At 43.8% G+C, this 13,770-nt stretch overlaps 1 protein-coding gene across 1 annotated transcript in view; it reads left to right on the top strand.

Moving 5' to 3' along the window:
• Positions 1 to 6: 6 nt before the first annotated feature.
• The window catches only part of RALGAPA2 (Ral GTPase activating protein catalytic alpha subunit 2), a gene marked incomplete at its 3' end in the record, with an annotated part of 101,876 nt that continues 88,112 nt past the window's right edge, over positions 7 to 13,770 (top strand). Inside the window, exon 1 of the mRNA XM_021715793.1 lies at positions 7 to 88. The remainder of the gene's footprint in view (positions 89 to 13,770) is intronic.

Raw genomic sequence — 13,770 nt, 5'->3', positions numbered from 1 at the left:
CACGGGGACGTGAAGAAGTCCACCCAGAAGGTGCTGGACCCCAAGAAAGACGTGCTGATCCGCCTGAAGCACCTGCGGGCGCTGCTGGGTGAGGCGCGCCCCGGGCCGGGCTCGGGGCGCCGGGGCGAGGCACCTGCCGGGCGGGGGCGTCCGTCCGGGGTCGGGGCTGGGATGCCGAGGGGGAGGGGTGGGCGTCAGCCCCTGTCCTCTCGGTCTGGGCTCGGTCCCGGCATTGTTCCCCTGAGAGCAGCCGCCTGGCCCCGGCTCCGCTGCGCTCGCCCTCCAGAGTACACTCATCCCACTCTCGCTGGGCTCCTGTCCTCCCGGGTAACCTGAGGCCGGGGACGGCGGTGACTTTCCCCCCCCCCCGCCGGCCCCCCCCCCCCCCCCCCCCCATCCCCCCCCCCCCCCCCGCCAGTAGAATGGTCCCCCAGTCGTCCTCACACGCTCACGTGGAGCTGTCACCTCCCCCTTCCACTTTTACAATTTTATTTTCGAGTCTGAGACCCAAGTAGGCTGAAACCCCAAGTGGTCCCAGCAGGGACTTCACTGAACTCTCACCTACCTCTCCCGCCTCCTCCCCTTTTAAATTTTGTTTTTACTTTAGAGTCTGAAGATTCCAAGTGGTCCCAACATGATGTTAATTGTCCTCTCTATTCCCATGCCCCCTTTCAAAATTTATTTTTTATTTTGGGTCTGGCTGCTTCAGTTTTTTGTCGTTCTTGTTGGTGCTGGGAGGGGTGGCTTTCTAGGGTTCAGGAGGCTGCTTCTCCTTCATTACCAGGGTGAAAGTGACAGTGATGTTCTTTGCCACCTTTGAGTTTATGGCTGGTAGAGTGAAGGTTCCAAGGAGCACAAATGGGCCTGAGTTGATTTGTGATGAAGCACACCCCTGTGAGTGTGAAGTGTCCCCAAGGCTTCCTGTCACCCGCTGTGTGTGCTCTGTAGCTGGTTTGCCTAGGTTATGTTTTCTTTTCTTTCTTTTGACCTCCTTAGTCTTAAATTTTGTTAAGGATGAAAACACCTTTGCTGTGTGCAGACTTGTCTTTGTGTATGTGAGCCCTAGGAAAGGAGACCCTATACTTCTTCGAGATGTCTTTTAGTCTTAAAATGAACAAAAATTGTCTAATCTTAATGTGTCTGTTTCACACTTGAGAAAATGTGGTATAAAAGAATTTTAACGAGAGAATTTTAAATAAAGATCTTGTTCATGAGATTAAAAGTTGCAAATTCTTCCTGTTTATATTCTGTGAACTACCTCTAAGGGGGAATAAGCAAACAAACCCAAAACAACACCCGATTTTGCAAGCGAAGATACTAACAATCTCATATTCCTTGAGGTTACACTTTGTTCAGTTTTAAGTGAAATGTAAATTGGTTACTGTTGGAGGGATTAGTTTTCAAGACTTTTGAAAGTGAAATGCAGTGTTCTTGATAAACTGAAGTTTCTACTTCCTGTAGTAAAATACCTCGCACACACAAGTTGCATTGTGCGGTGTTCCTAGTAGTGACTGATTAACACCTACTGCAAGGACTTTTTTTGATAAAGGAGAGTTGAGCAGTTATTTTTAAGCATTTGATACTTTGAGACTTTTTCGGTGCTTGAGCGTTTAAACTTTTTGTTCTGTCCTAATCTACAAGATTAAGTTGGCTACATTGTATAAAATTGGGTACATTATATAAAGATTAAGTTGGCTATACTATAAATTGACTACATTGTATCAATTAAACCTAGCTCAGTTTGGTTTCTTAGAGCTACACAGTACATTGTTCCCATTCTGAGAAAGTAGATCTGTGTACTTTTCAAGTCTGTGTAATCGTAGTTTCACTCTAGGTGTGTGTTTTATTTTAAGGGACTTTCTTTTATCATTGCGTTGAATTCACTATGACCTCAGTTTTGTCACATGGAGAAGTTCTTTGATATTTTCTTAGGTGTATGTTCTTTGTTAATGCACTTATTTGTGGAATGGCCCAGTTTCCTTTATTACTGTGATCTTTATCTGTAGGGACTAGATTTTTGTAAAATGTGTCTGAGAAATTGTAGTCATAATGTTTAATGTAAGCTTTTGCTTACAACTGTGGTTTAAAGACTTTAAAGAAAAATAACACATTAACGCACTGTTTCCTACCACATCACATACCCTATTTGGTTGCTACTTAAAACAAAAAGTCTGCTTAGAAAACAAAGGCTTCTTGAATTTAAAAATAGGAATTAAGTCAAGATCAGGGAAATTATGTGAAGGAAATGAATAGTAATTACTATTTTATTATGTGTATGTTTATATAACACTTTTGCTTTTCATGCATGGTATCTTCAAGTGATAATAAAAATTTGAAAAAACAACAACAACAGATTATACCACTGACCTGGGTTTGTAGTCTGTTTCTGCCACTTGCAGCTGCATGACTTGGGCTAATGACTTAGTCTGTCTTTGAACCTAGATTTCTTTATAAAATGGGCATGATAATGTCTGCCTTGTAAAGATTATTGTGAGTGTAATGTATAAGTGACTTCAGGTTGGAGTAGGCATTTAACAGTTTCCATTAGTTCTCTGCCACTACGAAGAGGATAGGACAACTGTTTTGGTGGGCAGTTCCTCCTCCCCTCATTCTTTCTTATTTTTGATAATAGTGATGGATTTGCTCTTTTTCCGAAAAGATAACATACAATTAGCTGTGGAAAGTAGAGTATTCCTTAGTATCATGGTAATAACTCCAATTTGAACTCATTTTGATATTTTGACCTGGTTATATGTTGTAAATGGTCTGATATGATTAACTTTATTTTACAGAGGGAAAACTAAAGCATGGGCAGGCTTGACGTGTGCTAATGGTTTACCTGTATTATGTTAGAGGAAGAACAAAGAGCTGTTAGGTCCTCTGACTTCCAGTTCTCCCTGCACTGTTGAAATCATCATTGAGAAAGTAAATGAGTAAACAAAACAAAACCCCCCAAGCCCCTCCCCTGTATATTACCATGTTACCATATTGCTCCAGTAATGATACCATGTCTTATTAAAAGTCCATGTCTAATTTGAGTCCCAAATTAGGATACAGAAGGAGCACTGATAGAGCGAGAAGAATACATGTAAAATATTGAGTTGGTTGATGTGTAGGCTCGCCGTGTTTGTTTGTGGTATGGCAACACTGTGGTGTTGGGAGTTTATGGTTTGCCGTGTCATTTGGAGGGATAATGTGCTTGTGAATACGCCTTGCATTTTGCAGCTCTGAAGTAAGTTAGTGCCATTTGTGGGTTAAAAAAGATGGAGTGTCAAGTGGAAAAAAGCGAATAAACACTTTGACATATTCTTCTGTTTGAGTTTAACAGAGGAGTAAAGGCTGCAGAGGTGGCTCAAGACTTTGTGCCATGTTAGGGAAGAATGCCAAGGGGGAAAGAATGGCGAAAAAGTGATTTTGTCCTTTCAAAGAGGGCAACTTTGACCTGAGTGATTCTCTACGTTTAGGAAGATCATTGGCTTTGATGAAGACTGTTTAAACACTAATCCACAGTGATCCACGTCAGTCAACCTGAGAATTGGCAAATGTGATGAACTGTGTGTGACTCATCAACCATCAAGCAGCATTTGCTTTCCATGGACAAGCAAAAAATGCTACAAGCATATGTGTCAACCCAATACTAGTAAATGTATGGAGTGTGATGTGTGATGCAAATAGATAGTTGGTTATATGGAAGACTCCATTTTAGGATCTCAAGGGACAAAAAGATCATTAAGAATGGCACAGGCTGGGCGCGGTTGTTCAAGTCTGTAATACCAGCAGTTTGGGAGGCCGAGATGAGGGGACTGCCTGAGCCCACGGGTTTGAGAACAGTCTCGCAACTTGGCAAGACTTCATTTCCACAATAAACCAAAAAATTATCTGGGTGTGGTAGCGCGTGCCTGTAGTTCTGGCTATTTGGAAGGCTGAGGTGGAAGGATCCCTGAGCCCAGCAGGTTGGTGCGGGGTGGCAGTGAGCATGCCACTGCACTCCAGCCTGGGTGATGGAGTGAGATTCCAACTCAAAAAAAAAAAAAAAAGAAGCCAGGCTCGGTGGCTCAGCCTGTAATCCCAGCATTTTGGGAGGCTGAGGTGAGTGGCTTGCCTGAGCCCGCAGGTTCGAGACCTGCCTGGGCAACTTGGTGAGACCTCATCTCTACAATAAATCAAAAATTAGCTGGGTGTGGTAGTGCGCACCTGTAGTTCCAGCTACTTGGAAGGCTGAGGCGGAAGGATCGCCGGAGCCCAGCAGGTCGAGGCTGCGGTGGCTGGGAGCGGTCACTGCACTCCAGTCTGGGTGACAGAGACTCCAACTCAAAAAAAAGAAAAGAAAAGAAAAGAAAAAGAATGGTGTAAACCGGGCATGGTGGTTCACATCTGTAATCCCAGCACTTTGGAAGGCAGAGGCAAGAGGACTGCCTGAGTCCAGAGATTCAAGACCAGCCTGGGTAACTTGGTGAGACCTTGTCCCTACAATAAAAAAAAAAAATTAGCCGGGTGTGGTGGCATGTGCCTGTGATTCCAGCTACTTGGATGGCTGAGGTAGAAGGATCAACTGAGCCCAGCAGGTCAAGGCTGTGGTGGCCGTGAGCATGTCACTGCACTCCAGCAAAAACCCCAAAACAAAAAAGAATGGCACAAAAATAAGGACATCTTGAAGGAGGTTTCACTCCTGCCAGGCTCAAAGAGTAGTTAGACTAGCTCTGTCCAACAGAACCATGATGTGAGCCACATGTGCACTTTTAATTTTTTTAGTAGCCACATTCTAAGAAGTAAAAAGAAAAGGTTGGAATTAATTTTAGTTGTGTATTTTATTTAACCTCATGTATCTAATATGTATTTTATCAGCAGGTTGTCAATAGAAAATGTTAACACCATTTTTTACATTACTGTTTCATACTGAGTCTTTGAAACCTGATGTATGTCGGACACTTACAGCGCAGGTTGTTCCTATGAGCTGTGTTTCAAGGACCCAGTGGCTGCCTGTGGCAAGTGGTTTCACTCTGCGAGTGGGGTTAGGGAAGGGGGACTGGGGAGCATTTCCCACCAGGGAAGATGGACGAGCTGGTAATGAAAGTACACATGGCAGTGAGGTCGGAGGAGGAGGGGACCCACTTGACTCTAGGAGGGAGTAGTAAGGTGTGGTGTTGGCATTGAGGACCCTTGTGTGTCCTGCACAGGCTGGGGGAGGGGAGGGTCTGGGGAGGAGGGGAGCAGTTACCTAAGCAGCTGGAGCTGAGGCAGACGGGGGTGGGGGGGGGTGGTCAGAGGCCAGAGTCATGTCAAACTGAGTGACCTGATCTTGGACCAGGGAGGAGAAAACAGTCTCTCACAAACGTTTTTACACTGACAGCAAAAGATAACATTTTGGCAAATTTCCTTTTGTGCATCTATTGCTCTAAGTAGGAACAAGTTCACTTACAATGTTAAATGTTGCCTTGTAAACTTATTTTTATTATTAACATTTTTACATATTCTGTTCCTCTCTTTAAGTACAAACATTTGTTGAGACCATGTATTGTAATTTAGCTTACCCTTTCCTGGATGATTAAATTGCTTTTTCCCCCTCCCTCCCTCTCCCCTCCCTTTCTCCCTCTCTGCCTCTCCTTCTCTCTGATATAAATAATACTGCTGTAAACATCTTGGGAAGCTTTTTTTTTTTTGAGCCAGGGTCCCATTGTTGCCTAGGCTTGAGTGCAGTGGCATGATCACGGCTCGCCATAGCCTTCACCTTCTGGGCTCAGGTGATCCTTCCATCTCAGTCTCTTGAGTACTTGGCCTACTGATGCACACCACCACACGTGGCTTATTTTCATTTTTATTTTTATTTTTTGTAGAGATGAGGTCTCACTGTTGCCTTGGCTGGTCATGAATTCCTAGGCTCAAGCAATCCTCCCATTTCATTCCCCCAAAGTGCTAAGATGATAGGCGTGAGCCACCATGCTGGGCTAGAAGCACTTTTTTCTATATTTTGTTTTATTTCCTTAGGATAGATTTCATAAGTCAAATTGCTGAGACTGAACATTTGATGCTTTGATGCACAGTGCTTTCCTAAGTGTTGCTTCATTGGGCCAACCATTTTCTCTGACTAGCATAAACACCTTTTTTACAATTTGATAACTGGTGGCAGATGTTTGGCATAATAGGAGTGTCATGGACAGAGTAGAAAAGTTGGAAAGGGGTCCTGGCTAAGGAGCTGGAAGTTGAGTTTGGTGGTCTCATGTTAAGTCTGAGAAAAGGCAGGATCTGAGGGAATGTCTGGGAGGTTGTGGGACATGGGGCCTGGAGCTTAATGTGAGGCCAGAAAACCACCATGTGGATGTTTATTATCATCACGCTCTCATGGAATCTTCCTGCAACCCGCAACAGAGCACGTGTACCTGTCCCAACCTACAGACGAGGAAGCTAAAGCTCATGAGGGTAACTGTGTGTCTCCCAGCACCCAGCTGGCGAGCGGCAAAGCTGGAGGTTCTGAGCCCACTGCTGTGCTTTTGCTAGTTATCTGATTCGAAAGGATATTTACATATCAAAAAGTATATTTACCCACCAAAATGAATGCTCATAGGTAAACAAAATCCCAGCAGTCTTTGCATGTCTCCCAGGAATGTTGCTGTGAGTTGCTTCTCTCCTCCTGGCCTGTTTTTCTGTATTCTTCCAGGGAAACTTGGGGTTATCATATTTTATTTGAGCATGGGCAGAAGATAAGAAGGCTCCTGCTGTTTTATGTTCCTTGGCCTCTCTGTGCCCTTGGCAGACCTCACAGGTGGAAAGATATTTGCATGAACTTTAATGCCACATGAACATTTTACAACCAGGACCAAGCTGGGAGGTGTCCTTTAGGCTCCAGCAGTCTTGGTGTGGTCTCTCTCTTGGTTGACCTTGTTTGAAGCAAAGTATCTTGGCCATAAAACTTCCTTTTATCAATTATATTCTTAACCTCTGGAATGTAAAAGGTGCTTTGGACACATATGAGTAACACAGATACACCATCCCTGCATCTAGGGCTAGAGACTGTCTAGACTTCTGAGGGGAGAAAGGTAAATATAGGATACATGTCTGAGCTCACATGTTTTGTTTGAGATAACTGAGGAATGTTGGCTTCTACCTTTTATTCTGAGAAGAGAGATAATTGGTAGGACCAGAATATTTTGATGTGAACTTCTTTTCTTTTTCTTTTTTTTTTTTTTTTTGAGTCAGGGTCTCACTCTGTTACACAGGCTGGGGTGCAGTAGTACAATCATGACTCTCTGCAGCCTCTACTTCCTGGACTCAGGTTATCCTTCTGCTTCAGCCTCCTGATTAGCTGGACTACAGGTGCAAATGACCACACCTGGCTGATTTTTAAATTTTTTTGTAGAGCCTAGGCTGGTCTTGAACTCCCAGCCTCAAGAAATCCAGCTGCCTTGGTCTAAAGTCCTGGGATTACAGACACAAGCCACTGTGCCCAGCTGGATGTGAGCTTTTATAATTTAAATTTTTATTTTGTCCGTAAGTACTTTATTTGTGGATGGGTGTAAATACTTTTACTAGGTGTTAAGAGAACTGTCCTTTGGTCACCAAACTGAATATCACAGATAAAACTGTAGAGGACTGTTTAGAAAAAAGTTGACTTTCAAAAAGCAGATTGATTCAATTTGAATTTTAAAATTATTTTAAAGAAAGGAATACAAATTACTGTCCTGTAAAATTAAGAATAACTAATGTAAGTAAACAACTATCGTGTCTTTGATTTTTCAGTTCCCAAACTTTTTTCCCCCCAAGAGTGTGTGAGTGTGTATTCAGAGATTAATGAGGCACAAGGGCAGGACTTACAGTGAACAATGACACTGACCACCAGGGGTTTCGAGTAGCACAGTGGAGTGGGACAGAACTGTAGAGGTGGGCATGGTGTCAGAGGAGGGGCCCCAGCAAGGCCTCCAGGACATGTCTGCCAGTGCTTCCTGGAGTCCAGGATTGCGGTGTGACAAGGGAGTTCACCAGATGGATGAGGTAGGGATGAGGACACTGCAGAGAAAGGAGCACATGCACAGGTCCCGGTCAAGTGTGTGGTGGCTTTTATCTGGCAGTGCAGGAAGCCAGCGGGGAATCCAGTGGAGAGTTTTAACTAGAGGAGGAGCTACAGCCTGTGTCTTCCCTTGGTCAAGTGTCTGGGAATCCCAGTGTCCCCAGAGATTTGAAGCATGGGTGTTGGGGAGAGGGAGCTCTATCCTTTAGGATCGTAAGCCCCGAGGATGTAGCTGTGTCTGTCCTTCCCACTGTGTGACAGCACATGTAGCTAGTGTCTGTCCTTCCCACTGTGTGGACAGCACATGCCTCAGCTTGCATCCCATACTCAGAGGGAAGGACATCAGAGGGGTGGAGTGTGAGGGGACCCATGGACCCTGTGTGACCAATAGTTCAGTGTGTCAGTGCCAGCACCACCCCTGAGTGCTTTGTCACTGGAGCTGGTAGCATCCTGCCTTGGCTTTAGCTAACTGGAGTTATATTTCTGGGTCTTGTGATTGACAGAGTAAGGATAGCTCTGTGTGTGTGTGTGTGTACTTGATTTTTATGTTTTAAAAGAACTTTTAAATTTGAGTTTATGTATAGGAGAAGGAGCTAACAAAAAGAGCAAAATGGAAGAAGCAGAGAGAGAGAGAGAGATGTGCAGGGGGACTGGGACAGTGGGTGGGAGGTCAGACTTAATAAGAGGGACACCTCTTCCACAGGCCACTTGAAGGAAGCAAGAGTGGAGGGTGCCAGAACATGGGGCATGGAGACAGCTCTCATGCCACGGCTCTGTCTTCCATGAAGGCAGGATATGCAGTCATCTGCTGGGCCAGCCTTCTTGCTAGTGTGATGACAGGAACCTGAGCATGTCATGATCCCTTTCCTGTACCATGTAGCCCTTTAAAAAAGAATAAATACTAAATCTGAAAGGCCTTGGGGGGCAGGGTAGTAATCTCATAAATGCATTTGACTTATACGCTAAATTCTTGGCCAAAAGGGGAAAAATCTGTAAGTAGTGTCATTGTTGCCCGCTCTCCCGCTCAGTGACCATGTGCCCCAGAGTGGGTGCAAGGCAGGACCCAGAAGTCCACCATGCTCCCCCAGTAGCCTTCTCTCCTTCCTCCCTGTCACTGTGGGAGCATGCTCCTGCTAGGTATGACTCCAGAACTAAGAGATCGGTTTGGTTGTTTACACTGTGCCTTTCTTGTGACTTAACCCATGTAGGATGTAACTCACTACTGTGTTGATAGCTCATGTCCATGTAGCATGTTACACTTTTGCAAAATGTCTTCTCATATTCTCATTTAGTTACACTGCTACCTTAAGCAGTCAGTTGCTGTTAATCGCAAAAGTCACTTATTAAATATCTATTTGTGAGTGCATCTTAGGTGGTCTGCAATACAGGCTACTTTTACGTGATTACAGCCTTCTGAATGTGTCAGTTCAAATAGTTTTTTCAGTGAGAGGGTCCAGAACCCATCGGCAAAACCCAGCAATTAAGAATTTGATGATGTTAATCGAAGAATTTATGGAAATTGCATGTTTTAAAGGGTTTGCTTTACAGATTCTTAGTAGAGCTTTGTTTCCAAGTTAGTTCTAAATCTTCAATTCAGGATGATAGCTTTGGTTTTTAGAAAAGATGTTTCATAACCCTTTTATGTCTTTTATATTGCTTTAGAAACTAAAACCACATCTGGAAGATATTGAACACTATTTTAAAAGTAGTTGTAATCTTTGACAGTAAATGTGTTCTTTGATTTTGCTATTACAATTTTGGTTTCACTTTTAAAACCCTGTTGATAAAATTAAGCTATTGATATTGTCTTGTGTTTGAGTTTAAGTCATGGCACATATTCATTAGACCTCAGTCAAGCTTTCAAGGACACGTACGGTACTAGTGACATCACTTGTGCCTGACTGTGAGAGCCCTAAAAGTGTACTGCTTTGCCTCCTGCTGCAGGGAGTGTGATTGACTGTCGTCCCCAGTTTCTGCCCTCTGGGTCCACCAATTATGAGCCAAAGCTGAGCTTCCCTGGACAGTTCCCAGCCTGATCCTGAGCACAGCAGGAGTACTGATATTGCTTCTTCTGTGAGAGTCACGTGCCTCCCCAGAGTGTTTTGGCTGGAGGACTTTCCTGTGGCCTCTGCAGGGCACTTTGTCTAGAGGGCTTCCCTGTGGCTTCTGCAGAGCACTTTGGCTGGAGTACTTCTCCTTGGGTCTTTGCAGGGTGCTTTGGCTGGAGGACTTCCCTGTGGCCTGGCCAGGACCTTGTCAGAGCTGTGTTGATGTCTGAGACTTTTTCTCCTCAGTCTCCTCTGCCTCGTAGGGATCAGACCTGCATCAGGGCCTGCCTCCTTTTCCCGCCCCCACCAGCCCCATCCCCTTTATCCTTGGCAGGGGTTTCTCCAATCAGTCTCCAGCATGTCAAATCATTGTCAGAGAACCCAAAACAACACACTGTCCCTCTTCCCAGAAGGTGTTGTCTGTCCTGCTGTCTAAAATTTGTCCAGGAGACAGTGCACATACATTCCACCTTCCACGTAAACTGTCTTTGTCCTCTTGCCCTGAATTATCTTTTTTTCAGAATTTCACAGCACTTTGTACCTTTCATTTGGTGTGTGTGGCCCTTGGCCTTGTGTTATGCTTCTTTGGGTCTGCTTGGCCTTCCCCACTACATAAGTACATGGAAAATGTGCACAGCTTCTTGTTCATCTGGACTCCTCTTGGCAACATACTTTCTCGTTTGGAATAATAATTAACATCTGTTCAGCACTTCCTGTGTGCTGAGCACTGCCATAGATACTCTTACATGTATCAACTCATTTAATACTCCCAAATGAGATAGGGAAGAGCATTAGTCCCATTTTACAGATTAGGCACAGAGAAGTTAAGAACCCTGTCCAAAGTTACACAACTGGTAAGTGGCAGAGTCAGGATTTGAACCCAGGCAACTGGCTCAAGGATTCCCTTATTTATTTCACAGATATACAAGGGGGGAGCCCCCACAAATGGAAATTATTTTTTTTTAAATTATGTATTTATTCTTACATGTTTAAACTTCAGTCACCTTCAAAGTACTCTCCAGTTGATAAAATACACCTACTGAGATATGTTTTTCAATGCTCAAAACAGTTTTTGAACTCATCAGTTTTGCTGCCTTTTAGTGCTTCTGCTATTTTTGTTTCACCTCTTCCACACTGGCAAGACATTTCCCTTTGAGCATTTTTTTTTCACCTGTAGGAACAAAAAAAAGTTGTTTGGGATGAGATTGGTTGAATAGGGAGGATGGGGCACAGGAGTCATGCTGTCTTTGTTCAAAAACTGCTGAACACTTAGCATGATTTGGGCAGGTGCATTGTCATGGTGGAAGAACCAGTCATCTGTTTGCCACAACTCAAGATGTTTCTTCTACAAATCATGACTCAACCTTCTCAAAACTTGCAGATAAAACTTTGGTTGACCATTTAATTCAGAGGAACAAATTTCAAGTATACTACAAGGGGCCTTCCTCCAAAAGATAATTTCTTTTTGGGGGGTCCTCCCTTGTATATACAACACCAACTATGTGTCAGTCATTGGGTGTGACTTTAGGGGTATCAGAGCTTCAATCTAAGTCTGTACTAAGTAATTATTTAGAGAAAAAGTCTACAACAATCAAAAACATCCTTCCTAAGTAGCTCCATAGTCTGTGAAGGAGTAGCTGCTTACACAGGAAGATGTTCTGAAAAATTCCCCAAAATATGTTTTCACCAGTCAGAAGTTCCCAACATTAAAGGAATGCTTCAAGACCATGAATTATGGGTGGCAGTCCCTCCTGGAGAGCCCTCTCACTTTTTCCCCTGTGTACATGCATTTATTATCAGGCCAGCCCCTTGGATTCCAGCAGGGATGGATGTGAGGAAGGACTGTTTCTGTGGGTCAAAGGGAGAAGAGAGTGTCAGTGACCCTCGACCGGGGTTGGGGAGTGGGACAGCAATACTGGAGGGCTAAGGACAGGAATGGGTGAGGCATGGGCACACACTCTGGATATTCTCTCACAAGACCCACGCTGGAGAGACAGTATTGAAAACATTTAAATGCTCCCCCAGTAGAGTGTGCCCAGCATAGTGTGCTCTATTTCCACCTGGCATATTTCTGGTGTGCACAGTACAGACCCTTCTATCCCATGGACTCTAGTATTGGAGAGGACGAGGGCATGTTGGGCCTGGGGAAACATCATGTGTTAGAGCTCATGCTGAACTCTGTCCAAGTGGATGTGAAGGATATCCTGTCCTCTTCAGCAGGTATCAGGGTGTCATATTGTAGAAATCTGTTTCAGAAAGAATGGTTCCATCTCTCTTTTCCTGCTTCTAAGATAAGTAAAGTAGAAACAGACATATCACCTTTAACTGAGGTAAAGAGGTAAATAACAAACTGGAAAAATATTTAAAATTTATAAGAGAGGAAACAGTTTTATCCTCAACACATGAAAACCTACATATATACAAGAAAAATTATAAATAAATGTTCAAATCATATGTATGCATAAACCACAAAATATTCTAAGATATATAAATGTAAAGATTAAAGTGTGTTTACCCATTATATTAGCAAAGTTGTTGTTTTTATTTTTTCTAATAATACATACTATGTGAACTTTCTAATACACTCTTGGGATAGGCTAGTAATTTGACACCATCTTTCTGGAAAATAATTTGTTAATATTTATCAACTCTCTTTAAAATGTGTATATCATGTGACCCAGTTTACTCTCCTAGGAAATTATAATAGATATATTCAAGGCCCATTCTATCAAGAAATACTTAGGGTATTGTTTGTATGTTTCAATTTTTTCTTTATTGAGGTGAAATGTAAAATTAACCATTCTAAAGTGAACAGCTCACTGACACTGAGTTTGTTCACAGTGTTGTACAGCTGCTGCCTCTCTCTAACTCCAAAGCATTTTCATCACCCCCAGAAAGCCCTGTAGCCATGATGCTTTCACTCCTCACTCCCTCTTCACCCCTGCCCTGGATAGTCACCTGCAGGTATGTGTTTAACCAGAATAGGTTTTTTTCCTTTCTTTCTTTGCTTAATTGTTCTGCTCCTCCTAGAGGGGAGCATCTGTTGAGCACATTTGTACTAATCAGGACTCTTGGTTGCAAGTGGCAGAAACCTGGCTCAGATTAGCTTAATCAAAAGAGGGGATTTGATGACTGTAGCTCAACAGTCTGAGGGAACATGTGGTGTTAGGTGTGGCAGTCCAGAGGCAGGGGGCAGGGCAATTGCTCATGACCCCTGTCCATTCTCTCTCTCTACCTGCTCCTTGGTAGAAGATATTCTCACTCTTGGTTCTGTGTTTGCTTTTGTTTTCTGTGCTTCCACTTCATTCTTAAGCTAGCTCTGCCAGGCACAAGAGTGATGATCCCGAGCATGTCCAGCTTGATGTGTCCTGGCACTAGTGACCCTTGAGAAGAATGTGGCCCCTCCCCTAGGGCTCAGCCCAGTGCCTGAGAACCCTGTGATCTTGTGTGCCCACTCCTGTATCATCACCCAGTCAGGGAGATGGGGTGCTGGGAGTGACCAGCCTGAATCACTTGTCCTGTTCTGAGAGACAATCTCCTTCTGGCCTCTGTGTTTCTGAGAAAGTAGATCTGGAAAGGCATTCTGGAATATTCCCACACAAAGCAGAGCTGCTTGTATCTCTGCCCATGCCCACTGGTACCATATGAAGTTCCTTGACTTTTGTGCTAATAATCCTAGATCATTGAGAAAACTAAAGATGACACTCCGTGAGTTCTACT

The sequence above is a fragment of the Carlito syrichta genome, unplaced genomic scaffold, assembly GCF_000164805.1.
Source record: "Carlito syrichta isolate Samal-C Ts95f unplaced genomic scaffold, Tarsius_syrichta-2.0.1 Scaffold307683, whole genome shotgun sequence".
Taxonomy (NCBI): Eukaryota; Metazoa; Chordata; class Mammalia; order Primates; family Tarsiidae; genus Carlito; species Carlito syrichta.
Note: the sequence above shows the minus strand (reverse complement) of the source record. Positions and strands in the feature narration are given on the sequence as shown.